Genomic DNA, 19131 nt, shown 5'->3' with positions numbered 1-19131 from the left:
CAATTGAATCTTAATATATAGATGGATACTTGAAACAAACTCATATTTTCACTCATATGATCTATCTACTTGACTTGCAAAATAGACATCAGTATTCATCAAACTCTCATGCTTATGAAAATATCCTCCTAATGTAACCCACAATCTTATCAGCATAAACAAGCATTTACTTGGATTCTTGATCCAATAGAAAATCTATTCTGATATACAACCTTATTGCAACTGTGTCTAAGCTCTTTGTTCTCAAACACAAAAGACTGCAAGTAACATAAGTAGGAGACAAGAATCAGAATGAAACTAAGAAGGTGAAATTCTTTGTATTAATTTCATTGAAAATAATACGTCATCTGCATACAAGAACTTAGGAAATACACCAAGAATTACTATGAAATAACTATGCTTCTAAAGAGATACAACATGCTGTTCATAACAAGAAAAATACTGAGAAGATTGGTATCACAACTTAAGACTGGAGACAACCTTGTGGTCTCACAAGTCATAAAAATTGGAACCCTTACAATGAGTAGAAGAGGAAGATATATAGGAGAAGATATCTTAGGAAATGCAGCTAAATTTGACATCTATCCCACTGAGAATGTCTTCAATCTGGAGTTGCTGAAACTGATCATCCTTCATCTACCTGCACTTGAAAAACCATAAATGATGCAAAATATTTGATATATCTCCACATAAAATATGCAAATATCTCTTTGAAGAAGATATCAGAATCATTACAAATCTGTACTGAGGCCCAAAATCTGATCTCCATCATGTCTAAACCTGTTTTGCTATGAAACTCAAATATTGCTATTACCAAAATTCATAACTGCCCCAACTACATTTAGAAACCAACAAATCATCTTGAAACTTTCTGGAGAAGTTAAGAATGATGAAAAGTCTCTATATCTGGTTGCAATTTTGTCTGCAACATTTAATTTTCACATCTCACCATGAGACCCTAAAAATAGAAAAGCTCTTGTAGCTACCACTGGTTGATACCTGTACAAAAATTGACTGCAGAAATGAAGAGTTCACTCTCTCTTGATTCCAATGGTATATTGCACTGCCCATTTCTGATAAAAATCACCCCTGATATGGCAATTTGAAAAACATGCCTCCATGAATAAATTAGAACATTTAAAATGAAATTTTTAAAAAAGTATATAGTTTGGACTATATAAAAATTCTAAAAATTTGAAATTTTTCATTTGATGCGTTTGAAGATCCTTTGAATTTTCATTTGATATTCACTTTTTTGTCTTCCTCAATCTATTTTCGCCATGTGTCAGATCCTGATTGCTTGTGACCTTTGAAAATATTAATTAATTAATTCCTTTTATCCATAATGTTCTCATTTCCTGTGAGATTGTGAGCATATGAAATTTTCTTTACTCTCTCATGCTTGGGCTTTGATTTATGTCTTTACAACCTTAGCGTAAGATTGAGCTCTTTGAAATATTCATTCACGACCATACGGGCTCAGGACCCCTTTATGTTCTCATTGTGAAACCTTCCTTTATGATCTCATGGGCACAAGCGTATCATCGGGAACCCTGAAGAATTCATTTACATGCTTAGGAGGTTGCGTATATGTGGGACCCTTTAAAATTTCATTTACGCCTTTACGCTGCCTATGAAACGTAAGACCGAAGACTTTTGAAAATTGCCTCATGTCCTTACGCTGAACATTTCCTTTTATGTTCCTATGGGTCATCGTAAGCCTAGGACCCTTGAAAATTTCATTTATGCCCATACGGGCAAGTGTATCATCAGAGGCCTTTGTGATATGCCTTACGTTCTCACGGGCACCCTTTCCCTTTCCCGTAGATGCACAAAGCCCTTCATCTTCCTCTATTTACCACTTTACGCTTATGTGCCATGACTAAACTCATAAGCACAGAGCAGGGATATAAAAGTCTTTCACTGCTACACTTACCTTGCAAATGTAGGGGCGTAATGGAAAAACTGCCTCCTCTTAAAAATTAGCAACCTAGATTTGATCTCAAGAAATTAAAATAACATTGCCATTGATTTTGAGCACATGCAAAATTCATACTTCAAGTCATATGACACGCAGGCTAGGCCCATCTGACATGGATTTCATGTTTTCATCTGATTCGCTGGCACCGGGGCCCATCTGAAAATTCAACAGGTCCCACTTAACACCTTTACTTCTAAAATTGAGCTTTACGGTTGTCCGCAAACTGAAGAACGTATGCTCGTAAACACAATTGAGTCCCACTTTCGCTCTTACAAAATCCTTTTACCTGTAGAACCGTAAGACCTTTCCTACACCCTTTCAAATTAGACTTTACGCTATTCTGAGGTCTTACACCTTTACACTTATATGGTAAGCATATATGCATAGATCATACCTTAATACCTCTTTGCCCTTCTGCTCAAACTGCTGACTCGTAACCCTGTAGCAAGAATCCACAAACCGCAATAAACCTTTACGCTTTTTCACTTATGAAACCATATGTATGATCAGGAGGCATCTTGACACACCTTTTCACTGTTACGTAAAACAAAAAATGTAACCTCATAGAACATGAAGTCTCTTCTACTGCTACGCTGCACTATAAAACACAACCACAGGAACAAAAGAAAAATGCACCCCATTCTTATGTGAAAGCTTACACCGTAAGGCCATAAAGGACAAACCTTAAACATTTTTCAAATCTTTTTCGAAAAAAAGAAAGGAAAACTAAGGTTTTCAAACTTAGGACAATTTTAGGGCTGCATTAAGGGACAAACCCTAATAGTTTAATAGAATCTAATAGCGCATGAAACAGGGCACAACTAGGGAAACCTAAAATATTCAAAAATATGAGGAATGAAAACCCTAATCTACATAAAACAAAAGACCTAAATGATTTTTCACCAGAGTTTCAAAAAGTTTTCATAATTTTTGCAAATGTAAAAAATTAGACCAACACCACCTAATCCTCCAATAACCTTCTTTGAAAACATAATCGATTCACCAATCAACTTGCAAGGTCCACTCAATGATCTTCCCAAGAACGCTGAGAAATTTTGCCCAAGGTTCATCTATGGAGAAACACGGACAATTGAGGATCACATCAAGGTTTTTAAATAAATATGCAATAGAAAATAGGTTCAACAAGAGAACACAATCATTCATTTGTTCCCATATACATTGGGAGAAGTTGCATTCAACTGGTACATGAATAGGCCCCTAGGGTATAATCAAAACTAAGTATCTTTTGAAAATGTGTTCTTAGATCAAGTCAAAACATTCATCAATCTAGCTGTGATATACCACCAATTCATATCTATTTAGAGGGATCCATCAGAGACCATTTCACATTTCAATCATCACTTTCACATGGTATACTACAAGTTGGAAACACCTTACACTATATTAGTTGGGGCTGCAATTTAGATTTATCTAAACACTATGGACCAACTTACTATTATCTTCCTAAGGAGATTTCCTACTACAAATATCGCTACAATAGACAAGGTCTTTGAAGAAGCTATCAATTTCACTAAGCAAGCTAACCCAAATGGAGGAGGAATGATGGTTCGAGCTCATGCTAGTACAAAAATACCAACATGTCTTGTTCGAGCACTAGTAATGTCGAGTAAATTCATTCTATTAACTCCAATCGCACTACAATTAGCACCAGTTGTGCCAACTCTAGCAATAAGCTACCTAGGATACAAACCTTCAAAAGTTGCCTTCTTTGAACATAAGGTAGCTATATCATCTTAAAATGGAATCACTTCCATGTTAAGAGTGTTTAGCCCTCCGAGTTAGTGATTTGGGGTCATGTCAAGCACCTTGAATGGGTCTTTGCATGGATCTAGTAGTTTTCCCCCTGTTTTGCTTCTCTTTCTCTATTCTCTAGCCTATTTATGATAAACTGCTCTGTGAAACTGAGGACTTTGGCCTCTGGGTCAAGGACAACCTCCTAGGTCAAGGTCAATCTCAACCCTAACCTACATCAAGGATGACCTCAACCCTGACCCCAGGTCCTATTTTCAATTTCTAAGAGTTTTGGGATCTTGGGCTTTAGAAAGTTTCTTTTCCCACTTTTGGGTCTGTTGTTTCAGGTTTTAGAATGGTAGGCTCTTAAATTACATTTAATCTAGGTATATTCCTAAGGGTTAAGGTTAAATGAGATTTAATGCTCCTATGTTAGCCTTCTCTAGGAGTTAGTGCCCTAGATCTCTATATAAGGAAGCCTTCTTCCCTCATTTTGACATCCATCTATTATCCATAACTTCATGAGTGCATCTACTATCTACAATCTGTGCATGATCGGTCTACTATCTATCAAGCATTCAAGCATTCAAGTGTTCAAGCATCCAATTCATCAAGGAGATCCATTGTTAGCCATTGAAGGAATCAATCTCTATGGAACCCTCTTATTGAAGATTTCCACATTCATCCAAGTCTTCTTCTATGTAAAGATACATTCAAGATTTCTATTGAAGATATAATGACATTGATTTGAGACATCCTACATACATTTCTACATACATTTGGAGCATCCATACTTGTGGATTTAAGGATTTGAATCCTCCACAAGGATTTCCACATAAGCAAGGTGAATAATTCCATTTACATTGTTTATGCATATATACTATTTCAATTATATTTTAAGATTAATTCAAAACTGGGGTTTGACTAAGGCAAACCCCCCCATAGAAAAAACAAAACCATTTTTCTTGCAGATATAGGTGTGGAACAAAAAATCAAAGAGTAGATTCATATACCCTTTTTGTCAAACTTGTGAGATCCATGAACATAAATTTGGTCAAAGTAGTGCAAGTCAAGGTTGACTTTTCGTGGTACAATTGTGCCTTGGGGTAAGATTGTGCCCTGCCAATAAGGTCAAGGTCAACCTCCCTTTAGAATGACAAAATATTTTTGGGTTTTCTTCATCTTGCCATTTCCATTCTAAAACTTGTTGTAGATTTTCTAGAAACTTCATATAGACATTAGAAATCAACATTTTCTAGATTCAAGGTTAGTAAGTGTCTTTTATCTATTTCAAGATTTAAGAATGTACTCTCCCATAATAGAAAGATCACACATAACCCCCTCTCTTTCTCCCTATTTTTCATCACTTGATCCATTTTTGCATTGAACACCTTCTTGGGTTTAATCAATTTGGATCATTTCTTTTGAAAATTAGGGTTGTGAAAAGGGTTTCCATTTTCTTTCTATTTAGTAGCAACATTTGCTAAGGTAGAGAATAATGTCACAACCAAGCTAGATAAAATAAAAAAGACATGTCTCAGATAAGTAATTAGTTAACCTATTTGAAGTTGTCACAAGGGCAAAATAACAACTTCCAAAGAACAAATGTACAACAAGAATTTTAGTGAAAATAACTATGCATGGGATAATTTCAACCCTCCAGATCGCAACAATGATTTCCAAAGATAGAATTAACAATGGAATACCTGTCCAAATAATAGAAATATCCCCATAGATAACAATAACAATGCTTAGTTTGTGGAAATCAATCAACTTGACACCAGTCAAAACATACCCAATGGTGGCAACACATATTTTAATGGAAATCACGAAGCAAACAAGAATTCACAATGCACTACTAATGAGCCCTTTATGTAGTTCAATACTTTGTTGTTAGAATCTTATGATTCTCCACATAATACTGAAATGGAAGAACAAGTTAATGATGAATTTTTCTTTCCATTGAATCAAGAATTAGACCTTCAACCAATGAAAATGATCACTTTTTAGAATGACAAGTAGGATACTTACAACTTACAAAATTGAAGAGGACCCATGATTGATGGAATTCCTTTGGGATTGTAGCCAACACCTTCAGATCCAAGATAAAATAATAACCTTGTACCTACAAAAGCACCCTATGTTGGAAAACAACTTCATAACTAAGGAAATGTACCTACAATATTGAAGAATCTTGCTTGGTCAACTAAAAAGTACAATGTAGTTGAAGATTTAAAAAAGAAAAAGGCCAATATATCCATGTTTGCTATGCTACAAAGTTGCTGTAGTCAAAGAGAAGCACAGTTAAAACTTTTGATCATACAAATACAATGCCTACCATAGGCCCTTAGAAGACATTATCACAATAGGTTAACACCTCTGAGGCTATGCCCACGATGTATAAAGACAAAGCTAAAGTGCCTCCTTTCTTGCTTAGTGTTAGAATTTTCAAAACGAACCTTCACAATTGTCTCATAGATTTTAAGAGCTTCTTGTAATGTCATCCTAATTTCGATAGCTAAAAATTTGGGAGTCACTTTACAACCCATGAATTGAATAGTAATTCAACTTGACAAAATATAAGTGAAGATTATTGGGGTATTAAAAGATGTTCACATATAATCCACTATAGACCCTTGGATTCAAGATATCATTGACATACATGTGGTGGAGATTTTGAAAACATAAAACCTATTACCGAGTAGAGAATGGACTCGGTGCCTAAGAGGATGTTTCTCAACTAATTTCACTCAATTACAGTTGCCATGGAAGGAATTGAATAACCAGATCAATATAGACATTGAACCAAAACTAAAGACAATGATCACAGAGTGCAATGCTTTGAATGAAGTAGCATTTCTTCAATTAGACTTAGGCTCCTACAAGGTAATGGCTCTTGACATAACTTTAGTTAAAAAATTAGATAATTTGAATGAAGAATCACTAAACCCTACCCTATGGAAAGAGATCATGACTCAATTTATAAATAGCATGGTTATAAATTTGCAGTACTTAGGGGAAGAAGTAGACCCAAACATCTTGCTCCTTCTAGGATTTTGTAGTTTGCATAAAGTGAGTCATTTAGAATTTGAGCACTCACATTGTCAAGAAGCGATTACTTAGGTATTAACTCAGATAATGCACTTGAAAAATGGTCAAACCCCAAGTGAAATACCAAAAGGAAATTCAAGTCCAATGTACATGTCTAAAGTCATGAATAATGAAGAGAAAAAAGAAGATCTAAATGTGTCATATAGTGACACGTCTTTAGACGGTGGAGTTTTATCTTTTCCTCCACTAGGGATGATTAAATTTATAAGAAGAAGATGCTTTGTGAAAGGTCATGGCTGGACCATGGTGGCTATTCAACCTAAACCAAAAATTGATAAAATTATAGAGTTGATTGGGGAAATTCAAGATGAACAAAAGAAAATAGACATTCCCTATATCAAAGGTAAAAAACAATAACTCATCAAGTCCAACATGTGAAAGAATGGAATGAGTCTCAAATAAACAATCTTTTAAAGTCTAAGTGAAAGAAAAGGTTTAGAAAAATAAACACAAGTCTAGGAAGTCAAAAGAAAAACCAATATGAACACTCAAGTTTGATGAATCTAAATGCAAGTTAGGAGTTGATGTAGGTATTGAACTAATCAATCCCAAAGGAAGGTCTTTTTATGTTGCATATCATTTACAATTTAGGTGTACTAAAAATGTTGCAGAATATGAAGCCTTGATCCACAGACTTCTCTTTGCATTAGAAAATGATGTTAAAGCTCTAATAGTTGAAGGAGACTCTTAGTTGGTGATCTGACAAGTTAAATCAATATACTCTTGCAATGAAAAAAGATTACTTGCTTACTGAAAAAGAGTTTGGGACTTGATGGAAGATTTTGAAGCCCTAAACATAAGGTCTACTCCTAGAAGAAGAAATATGGTAGTAGATGCCCTTGTGATATTAGCCAGTGTATTACAACCTATTGAAAGAATGAAACTCAAAAGGTTTTTAGTTGAACTTGTTACTACCCCATCTATTCTGGAGAGCATTACTAACTTCCAGGTCTTCCATGATGATCAACATATCCTTGAGTTCATTATGTGCATTGGTTTGTTCCAAGGACAAGAAATTGATGATACACTGGATGATAAACCTAAAGATGATGAACAAGAAGATGAAGATGGGATCATAAATTTGCAAACTAATACTATTCCTAAGGGGATGGTAGAGTTGGAACATATCTTTCATTGAGATGAATAAGCATGTAGTAAAAGGACCATCAAAGAAAAAGGAATCAAAGAATGTCACTCCTATAATCTAGGCACAAAAGATGACCCTAGGTTGGTGAGAATTGGAAAGACATGTAATCCCCAAGAATGAGAAAGTATGCTTCAGTTACTCACAGAATACAAAGATGTCATTACATGGAATTATGAAGAACTCAAGACATATGATCTTGACATCATCACTCATGATATTTTGTTAAAGCCTGATGCTAAGCCTTTTCATCAAAGACAAAGATCAGTGAACCCCATTATTGAACCATTGGTAATGAAAGAGGTCCAAAAGTTGCTTGATGCCAAGATTATCTTTCCTTGATGCCAAGATTATCTTTCCAGTCCAATATTTTACATGTGTTGCTAACTTGGTGTCAGTAAGGAAAGAGACTAGAGAGATTCACCTTTGCATAGGCTTTTGCAGTTTGAACCAAACATCCTAGAAAGATAATTACCCTTTGCCTTCACAAGATGAAGTATTGCAGATTGTAAATGGGGATAAAATGATGTCTTTTCTAGACATATATTTGGGATATAACCAGGTGTTGGTAGATGAGGAAAACATGTTAAAGACTACATTCACAACAAAATGGGGAACATTTTCATACAGGAGGATGCCCTTTGGATTAATCAATGTAGAAGCTACATTTCATAGAGAAATAGATGATACATTTAAGGAGTTGATAAATAAATGCATAGTTATCTATATGGATGACCTAACTATCTTTTCAAAAGACTAGAGCACTCATATTGCTGATCTAAATCAAGTTTTCAACTAATGTAGGAAGTACAATATATCTCTTAACCCTAAGAAATGTTCATCTGGGGTTACCAAAGGAAATTTATTGGGTCACATCATTTCTAAAGTCAATATATCCATTGATCTTGAGAGGATAGAAGAAATTCTAAAGTTTTCAACTCCACATAGTTGCAAAGAGCTTAAATCTTTCTATGGCAAGATTAATTTTGTACAAAAGTTCATTAGTGGGTTTGCTAAGATAGTTTGTCTCCTTAATGAATTAGTAAAGAAGAGAGCAAAAAATGAATGGGTTCCTGAAATCAAGAAATATTTCAAAGATATCAAAGTGGCTATCTCCACATCCCTTGTACTTGTAAATCCTGATTATGAGTTTCCTTTCAAAATATATATTTTTGCTTTAGAATACTCATGTGTAGGAATTCTCACAAAAAAGAAAGAAAGAAGATGAGAGACCTATTGCATTTATGAGTTGTCCACTAAAGAATGCCAAATATTACTATTCCAACCTTGATAAATAATCATTCACCCTAATAAAGGTAGTCAATAAATTTCACCATAACATACTCAAGAGTAAGGTATATGTTATTGTGTTAGATCCTATAGTTAAATCATTACTGATGCATAATGAATTAGGTGAAAGAAGAGGAAAATGGATGGCTATATTAATAGATTTTGATTTGGAGATTTGACCAATGAAGATAGTGAGAGAACAAGGGCTAACTAAGATGATAATTGACAATGAGATTATAATTGACAATGAAGAACAAATCATAATGTCTCAAGTAGACAAGTACAACACTGGACATGGATCAATAGAGGCTATGACCCATCAGATTTTGAGATCAAGTTACTTTTGGCCTACAATTTTCAAAGACACATTTGAACATGTACATTCTTGCCACACTTGTCAAACAAGTGCCAACAGAGAGAGAAATTTAGCTATGCCACTACACCCAATATTTGAGGTATGCCCTTTTGCCAAGTGGGGGTTGGACTTTATTGGACCAGTAAACCCACCATCATCAACGGGGCATATGTTTGTCCTTATAGCTACATATTATTGCACATGCTAGAATGAAGCCGAAACTTTCCAAAATTGTACAACAAAAGTGGTTACTAACTTCTTAGAAGAACACATTGTGACTAGTTTTGGAATGTCATTCTTCCTAGTGTGTGATAATGGGTCATCTTTTGTGTCAAATTTTCTTATTCAATGGGCATTAGACAATCAAATTATAATCAAGTTTCTCATCCAATTACTATCCCCAAGGGAATAGTGTGGTTGAGTCCACCAACAAGAATTTGGTTACATTGATAAAATGCTTGCTTACTAAGAATCCAAAAGATTGGCACACTAAATTGAAATATGAATTATGGACATATAGGGTTAGGATAAAGAATGCTTTGGGAACATCCCCATATCTACTCATCCATGTACAAGAACTAGTATTACCACTCAATCTCAAGATTCTAGTGTTCAAATTAATGAGAGGGTATGTTGAGGATGCTAACAGGGCCCAAATAAGATTCATGAATCTTTTGGAATTGGATGAGAAGAGGACAACAACTTTATAACACATGTCTAAGCATCAAGGTGTCATAAAATGTTGGTTCAACAAGCGAGCCATAATCAAATCTTTCAAAATCTTAGACCTTGTTCTTTTATAGGACAAGGAAAAAGAAAAACCAAGCAATCATACCAAGTTTTAATGCTCCCTTATCAAATTGTAGAGATTTTGGGAGAAAATACTTTTAGGCTGAGTTCTTTACAAGGGGCATTGGTCCCATTACAAGTCAATGACCAATTTCTAAAACATTATTTTGAAGCCTAACACATAAAACATTTCAAAAATAACATAAAAATGTGTGTTTACTTTATACATGTGTGTTTACTTCCAACATGAGTGTTTACTTTTAGCATGTGTGTTTACCTTCAGTTATGTGTTTGCTTTTAAAGTCACATCTTTGTTATCTTGTCAGTCCAGGGGTTATAAACAATCAAGTTTCTTTCTTGATGCATAACCAAGATCACCCCAATTGGTCTCAATTTTAGGGAAGAGGTATTTATTTTTCAAAGCATTCCAAATGTTTTGTTTCTTATTCCAACTAAAAAATATGTACTACTTGCAGTTGTAGAGGACTTCTTATCTTGAAGTCAAAATCTAAGATTGATCACTCTCAACACTTTGCAAATTTAAAGAATTGATTATATAGGTTGTCTTTGAATCTAAGTTGACAATAGCAAGGAATAATTCAAAATTTACTAGTTCAAATAAAGGGTCTCTTCAAAGACCTAGTATGATCATTGTTTAACATGAGAGTTTCCCAAAGGTTCATTAAAAGAAGAACACAAGAGTTATCAAACTAAGTATTAATTTGGAAAAGAAAAGCAATGCCTTGGCCACACAATCTAAATGTGGTCAAGGTAGGAAAAAAGGAGAATCAAAGATGTTACATTTAAAGATTCTAGACAATTGTAAAAGGTGATCAAATATAGGGATATGCATTTCTGAATGGCTATCTTATTTTATACAATGAACGAAAAGACTTCAAGGAAGAATCAAGTGGAAACATGTGAGCTCTATAAAGAAAGTTAAAGAAATTCATCTAAAAACTCAAAAAAAATGGATTGATAACTCACTAAGAGCCCTTAGAATGGATTCTTTCATCTGGTCACCTAGTGAGGGATAAATAAGTTTACGAGGGTTTCCAATGTCTAGGCCAGTGGAGCAAAAGATTTTGTCCAAGTTGCTAGATACTCATGATAGGTCACACCTTGAGACATCAACAAGAAATTGTAATAGTAAGCACATACTGAGCCTAAATACTAAAGATTCTAAAGTTTTGACTTCCACAAGACTTGAAAGCTACTTGAAAATTTGGAATCCAGTTGTCACTTGACATATCTTAGAAAAATGTTTGTTGGTGAAGAAACACCTTTGTCATTTCTTCCCATTTTTTGTGCTATTTGTTGTGGTCTCATGACACATGCCTCATTTTTTGTCACAAAGTTGGGGACCCCCTAGTTTCAAAACCTCTATGAAGCACCCAATCAAGGTCTAGGCCACCACCTAGTCTCCTATTAGGTAGGAAAGAGGGGCAAAAGGACCAATTTTGGGGGATTTTGTTAAAATATACTAAAAGTGCACTTGCGCACCCTTGGAGGTGCACACTTTTCCACCATGAGGAGGTGTGCAATTTGTGTTTTAGGGTCTATAAATAGACCCCCTCCCCCATACTCTTCACTTACCTTCTACCTCCCTCTCCATGACTGCACCATTGCACCTCTGTCAAGTCCGTAACTCCATATTTGTGCCTCCACAAAGATATTTGCTAAAAGTAAAATGATCCACTCTTAGCAGTGTGCACTTGTGCATGTGCGCACCTAGACATAATAACCCCCTTTAAGACATAGAGAATGCAAACTACACATGTGTGCACCTTGCGCAGGTGCATAGTGTGCACAAGTGTGCACTTTTTTATCTAAAATGCAATTCAAATGTGCACTTCAACACCATCTGTACCTACACATGTGTGCTATATGTGCTAGTGTGCATATTAGGCATTTGAGGGGTCTAGATTAGTTTTTTAAAAATCATTATAGTTGGTTTTTACTCAATTTTTTTTTAGTCTAGGTCCCAACTAAGTGTCATTAATGTCTCTTTACATCAAGTTACTGATGCTTCCCCCTTTTGTGCAGATACAATGGCATCATCATCATCTTCCATGGAAGGAAAGATGGCACCAAAACTAGAAGCATTCAAATACCAAGGAGCTCTAAAGAAGTCCTAATTCCAAGATAAACACATAGAGATCAGAGACTCAAAACTTAGCCACATTGACTGGAATGTTTTCCCAACACTCTACAACAAAGAAAAAGAAAGATCAATAATAGTGTCATTCTTGATCTAAAGTGGGTTAGTGAATGTCACTTTACACCCTACATTAGTTCAATCCTCTGATTTAATCATGATATTAGCTCAACACTACGTGCCAAATGAGAAGGTCATTAAGAGTGTGATAGGGGAGATAGTCCTTGACCTCAAACCACCAAATATTGAGAAAGTTTTCCACCTCTCTAGAGAAGACCAATACCTTCAAATATCTTATGAAGGCATAGATAGATGGTATAGAGAAAATGAGAAAGAGGCCAAGGAATTGGTACAATCTTCATACTTAATTGAGAGGACACCCTTGGGCTGAAGAGTAGGAAAGTATATATGACGTGGAGATACATGAAAGATGATATTGGATATTCAATTATTCTCCTTAGTAGAGCCATGGACCTTCCCACAAAAGTTAATTTAGAGACATGGATGGTGCACTTTATTGAGACCATCAAAATAGTTAAGATGCCTATTGATTGGGCCACTATCCTCAGTGACAATCTAGAGGAGCAACTAATCTTGGTCAAGAATGATTAATGCTTTTACATGCCTTCTTATTTCATATATCTATTGGTAGTAAGAACTACATACAACCCAGGATGTATAGGAAGGGAAGCATGCAAGACACAAATGCTTGGCCCTAGTCTATCCATAGTAGATGAAGAAGAAGCTCCCACTACAAAGTGTGGAATATAAGGTAGTAAATGATGGTTTCATATTCGCCATCATTAGGTTTATCGAAGGTGATTATGCGAAAAGGGTGTTAGTAGAGGTTACTACAAGGATAATTGAAGTAGGTGCCTACTACATCTAGTTCAAGACATTTAATTATCTCTGGGTAGCTAGTACTCTCTTGTGTCTTAAAAGCTCCCGAGATACCCTTTAGACTGGCTCATATTGCTTAAGATAGCCCATCAACTCACTTCTACATATGATAGAGCAAGGAAACAACATAAGAGAACATGGGTATGGTTAATCACCATTGGAGCATTCAAAGTGAAACAAAAGAAAGATATTTCTACATTCGACTCAGAATGGGATCAATATCCCCTAGAGTATTATGAGGCTTCACATATATATTTTGATAACATTTGGATGGTGCAACATCTGGTGGGCAAAAAATTTGTACATGATGCAACCTTTGAAGATCATTGGATGAATGTGGTAGATGAATTTGATGTTTGTATTAGGGATTATTGTACAATGGGTCTACATTTGGTAGAAAAAGTGCTCAACATGGAGATACCTTTAAAGGCCTGGGACAAAGATGTCCCTAGGATAATGGATCCTCTCTAATAGGACCATTATGAATGCAAAAATAGGGCATGAGGAGAATGATGATATGGATCATCAAGGTTGACATGTGGTCAAAATTATGAGACAATAGACCAAAAAACCATTTCGGATGGATCTAGTTCCCTGGGCCATACCTCTTTAGGCTACAATAAGACTAAAGAAGGGAAAGGGAATAAAAGTAATAGTTTCAACCTATCTTGCCAAATCCATAGTGAGGCTAGAAATGGTACACCAACATGAGTGGGAGGTCAAGTATTTTGAGATTAGAAAAGGAAAGGCTATGAAGAAAAGGGAAACCCCTAGAGAAAGAAAGCAAGTGGTCGAGGCCTAAGAAACAAAAGTTCAAGAAGAACCAACTACCCAACAAGAAGAATCCAAAAAAATGCAAGAAGAAGCTCAATAAGAGAAAAAACAATAGGAAACTCAAAAATAAGAATCAGTTCTAACTCCTCGAGCCTTAGAAGAAGAAGATTCCCCATCGGTGCCTAAGAGAGCTTGAATAGAAACAATGGTGGTGGGTGTAAAAAGAAGAAAATTAAAAAAGAAGAGCACTCCCTCCCCATAGGTGCCTGAAACTATCCCTAAAGTGGAAGATGAGGAATAAGGGTAACAAATTGAGTTTGTCCCTTTGAACAAAAGAACTCGCTCGACTACTACAGTTGAAGAAGAGAGAAGGAGAACCTCTATTCAAATACATCCATTTATCCATATGGAGCCTATCCAAGTTGAAACTTCTAAAGATGAATAAAAAAAATGGATAGAGAAAATGGAAGGTAAGGGAGCCAACATTTTTGACTTTCAGATTTTGATTTTATGCTTGTAGGAATTGAGATGGTGGGAGAGAAAATATACAATACTCCCAAGAATGAGTCATTACGAGAGTATTGGAATCAATTTCCTCCTCTACCTCAAGGACCTCTCAACATTCCTCCACTTCTAGCAAAGGACATGACAACAATTGATAAGGGTCCGTAGCTCCACCTCCTCCAATAATTAAAGTGGCATTATAAATTTAGGAAATAAAGGAAGGAGAATATGAATAGTTGCATTATATGAAGTATCTAAAGAAGGACAGATAGTAGAAGAAACTCAACAAGTTCCTCTAGATACAAAGGCTAGGTCCTTAGACCAACATAATATAGAAACTCTCTCTGAAGATCTTCCTTGACATTAAAAGACTCCAGAGAGGAGTAATAAGGAAAAGGGGTTTATTTTGGAACCAACTTCTTGAGCATAATTCATGTCACCAATGGGGACTACACCATCATGGCTAAAGAAGGAGGTCATGTTTTGACAAAAGAAGTAGATGGAACTGATAGAAGACGAGGGAATGATTGAATTGATCAAAGTGATGAAGAAAATTGAGCCACCTAAGGGTGATGCTAGAATAATTACCTTCATTATGAAGAATCAAGATCAAGACCTTCTAGTACATATTGTCATTCTCTCTCCTCATTCTTGTTAATTTTTGGTGACTGATTAGGGAAGTACTATACTATTTTAAGTATTATGGCTACTGAAGATTTGCATTTGGAGTAGCTTGATGTTAAAACAACCTTTTTTCATGGTGATTTGGATGAAGAGATATATATGGCACAACCATAGGGATTTGAGGTCAAGGGTAAGGAGAACTTAGTGTGTAGATTGAGAAAAAGTTCACATGGCTTGAAGCAAGCACCTCAGTAATGGTATCTAAAATTTGACAGTTTCATGCATGAGCATGGATATAGTAGGTGTTATTTAGATCATTGTGTTTATTTTAAGAATTTGGATGATGACAACTACATTATTTTGTGTTCATATGTTGATGATATGCTTGTAGCTATGTCTAACATGGATCACATTGAGGGGCTAAAATGCCAGTTAGCACATCTATTTTCTATAAGGATGTGGGGGCGTCAAAATCAATCCTTGGTATGAAGATTTGCAGAGATAGGAAGAATATGAAATTGACTTGATCTCAAGTTGATTATATTGTGAAGGTGTTGCAATGTTTCTCTATGGAGAATGCTAAAGCTATCAGCACACCTTTACTTGGTCATTTGAAGCTGACTAAGGAGATGTGTCCAAAGACACAAGGAGAGGAGGACAAGATGTCCAAGGTACCCTATGTTTCAGTTGTAAGAAGTTTGATGTATGTTATTGTGTATACTAGGCCACATATTGCACATGTAGTGGGAGTCATTAGTAGGTATATGAGTCATCTAGGAATTGAGTATTGGAATGCAATTAAATGGATTCTCAGATATTTGAGAGGAACATCCAGTAAGAGTTTACACTTTGAGGGCTCTACTACTAATTTATAGGGTGATGTTGACTCAGATTTGGCAGGGGATATTAATACCAGGTGGATTACTATAGGTTATGGATTTACTATTGGTGGGGTAGCCACAAGCAAGGTTTCTAAGTTACAGAAGGTTAATGCTTTATCCACTATAGAGGTAGAGTATGTTGCTACTATAGAGGCAACCAAGGAGATGATATGGCTTCAGTTCATCTTGGAAGAATTGGGACACCCTTAGAGGGATAATTATTTGTTTATAAATAGTTAGAGTGCCATTCATCTTGCAAAGAATTATGCTCTACATTGAAAGACAAAACACATCTAGTTGTGGTACCATTTCATTTGATCAAATTTGGATGATGGATAGTTAAATCTGGACAAGATACATATAGATGGAAATCCAATAGATATGTTTACAAAAGGTAGTGACAAGGGAGAAGTTGAATTCCTCTTCAGCTTTGGTTGGTCTTTTAGACTAAATAGAATAAAAGAAAAACATGATCCAGGGTAATTTGATCTAGTGGGAGCCTCATGGAGTAGCAACATAGCTATAGGACCAGTCTCCAAGTGGGAGATTGTTGTCTAGTACAGAGTTTGATGAATCCCCAAGTGGGAGATTATTAGTTTGTGATGACTGATCAGGGAAGTACTATACATACTTCATAAATTCTTTTGGCTATTATTCACCAATTTATGAACAAGTATTCACCAATTTCTGGCTAAAATGTTGTAACTAATTTTAACCCTAAAGTGGCAAAAATACTTGTATAAAAGGGCCTAGGGTTAGGGATTGTTTGATAAGATGTGATGTGAAAATTGCTTCTTGTGGCAGTATTGAGCTGTAAGGGATTATAGATTTTATTTAGGTTGTAATTAATAGATCGTAATAATATTGGACATGTTTGGTGGACATAGCCTAGGGATTGGGTGAACCATGTTAAATCTTGGTGTCTTATTTTCTCTTCTGTGTCATCTATTATTTTTTGATATTGGATATATTTGCATGTAACTATTATTTTTGTCTATGGTTTTATCCTAACAAGTGGTATCAAAGTGAGGTTGTTTTTTAGTCATCCTTTGTAGGAAAGTCTTGTGGTTGAGTGGGAATGATGGAAGATGAGGGTAAGCTGAGGGTTGACAAGTTTAATGGGCAAAACTTCTAGTTATGGAAGATGCAAATGGAGGAATATCCTTATCAGAAGGATTTATAGAAGCCACTGGAAAGAAAAACTAAGAACTAGGAAACTATGACAAATGAGGATTGGAAGATTTTAGACAGAAAGGCACTGGGAAACATTCAATTATGCTTGGCACCATCAGTGACATTTAACATTATAAAAGTGAAGACAATGAAAAAGTTGATGGATACCCTAGGGAAATTGTATGAAAAGCCCTCCACTTCAAATAAGGTATTTCTCATGAAGCATTTATTTAATATGAAATGGTAGAAGGTGGATCTATTATAGATCATTCAAAGGAGTTTAATACTATTACTAGTTAGTTATCTTCTGTGGGTATTAATTTTTATGAAGAAATTAGGGATCTCTTGATTTTGTGTTCATTGCTTGAAAGCTTGAATTGCTTGGTAATGAATATGAGTAAATCTATTTTAGGATCTAATACCCTAAAATATGATGATGTGATCAGTGTTATTTTTAGTGAGAAAACCCATAGGAAAACCTTAGGCGGATCTAAAGATTAGGAAGTGCTTTGGATGAATAAAGCAGAAGCAGAATGATTAAGAGAGGAAATAATTCTAGAAATTGTGGAAAACCAAGAGGAAATTCAAAGGGAAAAAGGTCTCAATCAAGAGGACCAAACATCTGTAGGCACTGTGGGAAACTAGGGCATAAGAAGAAAGATTGTTGGACTTGAAAGAAAAATGAAAGAGATAAACTAGAAGAGAACAAGGAGGCAAATGTGGTAAGTACCAAATCCAAGAAGATTCTTTGCTTCTATCTTTAGAAAGTGTTGATGATTCATGGGTTTTAGATTCCGGTGCTTCATTTTATGCTACACCTCGTAGAGGTTATTTCATTGATTATGTCCAAGGGGATTTTGGGCTTGTTTATTTGGGGGATAATGAACCCTGTTAGATTGTTGGAAAAGGAAAAGTTAAGATTAAGTTGTAGAATGGGAATAATTGGCTACTACATGAGGTAAGACATGTTTCAAGGCCGAGTAGGAATTTAATTTCAGCATGGCAACTTAGTGATGAGGATTGTGTAGTTACTTTTAATGATAAAAATTGGAATGTTTCAAATGGTTCCCTTGTAGTAGATAAAGGCGTGAAAGTAGGCACCTTATATCTTTGTACAGGTCATATTGTTCCTTCTACTTGATTATTTTAGAGAAAAATGAATGTTCAGGAATAATTGTTGCAGTTAAGTAGGAAGAACAAATAGCTATTGTAGATTTTGATATAGTGTTGTGGCATAATAGGCTTAGGCACCTGAGAGAGAAAGGTATGAAAGTAATTCATTCATAGAAAGTTTTACTCAGTCTGAAATGTATTAATATGGATTGCTATTAAAGTTGTGTGTATGGAAAACAAAAGAGAGTGAGTTTTGTGAAGACTGGGAGGGAAAATAAAAGTGAGGAATTAGAGCTTGTGCATATACATGTATGGGGACTAGCTCAAGTATTTTCGCCTAGTGGCTCTCATTATTATGTTACATTTATTGATGATACAACTAGAAAGGTATGGGTTTATTTCCTTAGAAAAAATTTGATGTATTTCAAACTTTTAAGAAATAGAAATGCTTGGTTGAAAATGAGACTAGTAAAAAATTAAAATGTCTTAGAACTGATAATGGTGGTGAGTATTGAAGTCATGAGTTTGAAGATTTTTTCTCTACTAATGGTATTCATAGATAGAAAATGGTTCCAAGGACTC

The 19131-nt window shown here is 35.3% G+C and overlaps 1 pseudogene; it reads right to left on the bottom strand.

The window, feature by feature from the left end:
• Positions 1 to 1516: 1516 nt before the first annotated feature.
• LOC149533319 (uncharacterized) overlaps positions 1517 to 19131 on the bottom strand; it is a 78817-nt pseudogene continuing 61202 nt past the window's right edge.

This window comes from Cupressus sempervirens, chromosome 10 (assembly GCF_028749045.1).
Source record: "Cupressus sempervirens isolate cs-2001-9-10 chromosome 10, ASM2874904v1, whole genome shotgun sequence".
NCBI lineage: Eukaryota > Viridiplantae > Streptophyta > Pinopsida > Cupressales > Cupressaceae > Cupressus > Cupressus sempervirens.
The sequence above is the reverse complement of the archived record's forward strand: the minus strand, read 5'-3'. Positions and strand labels throughout refer to the sequence as shown.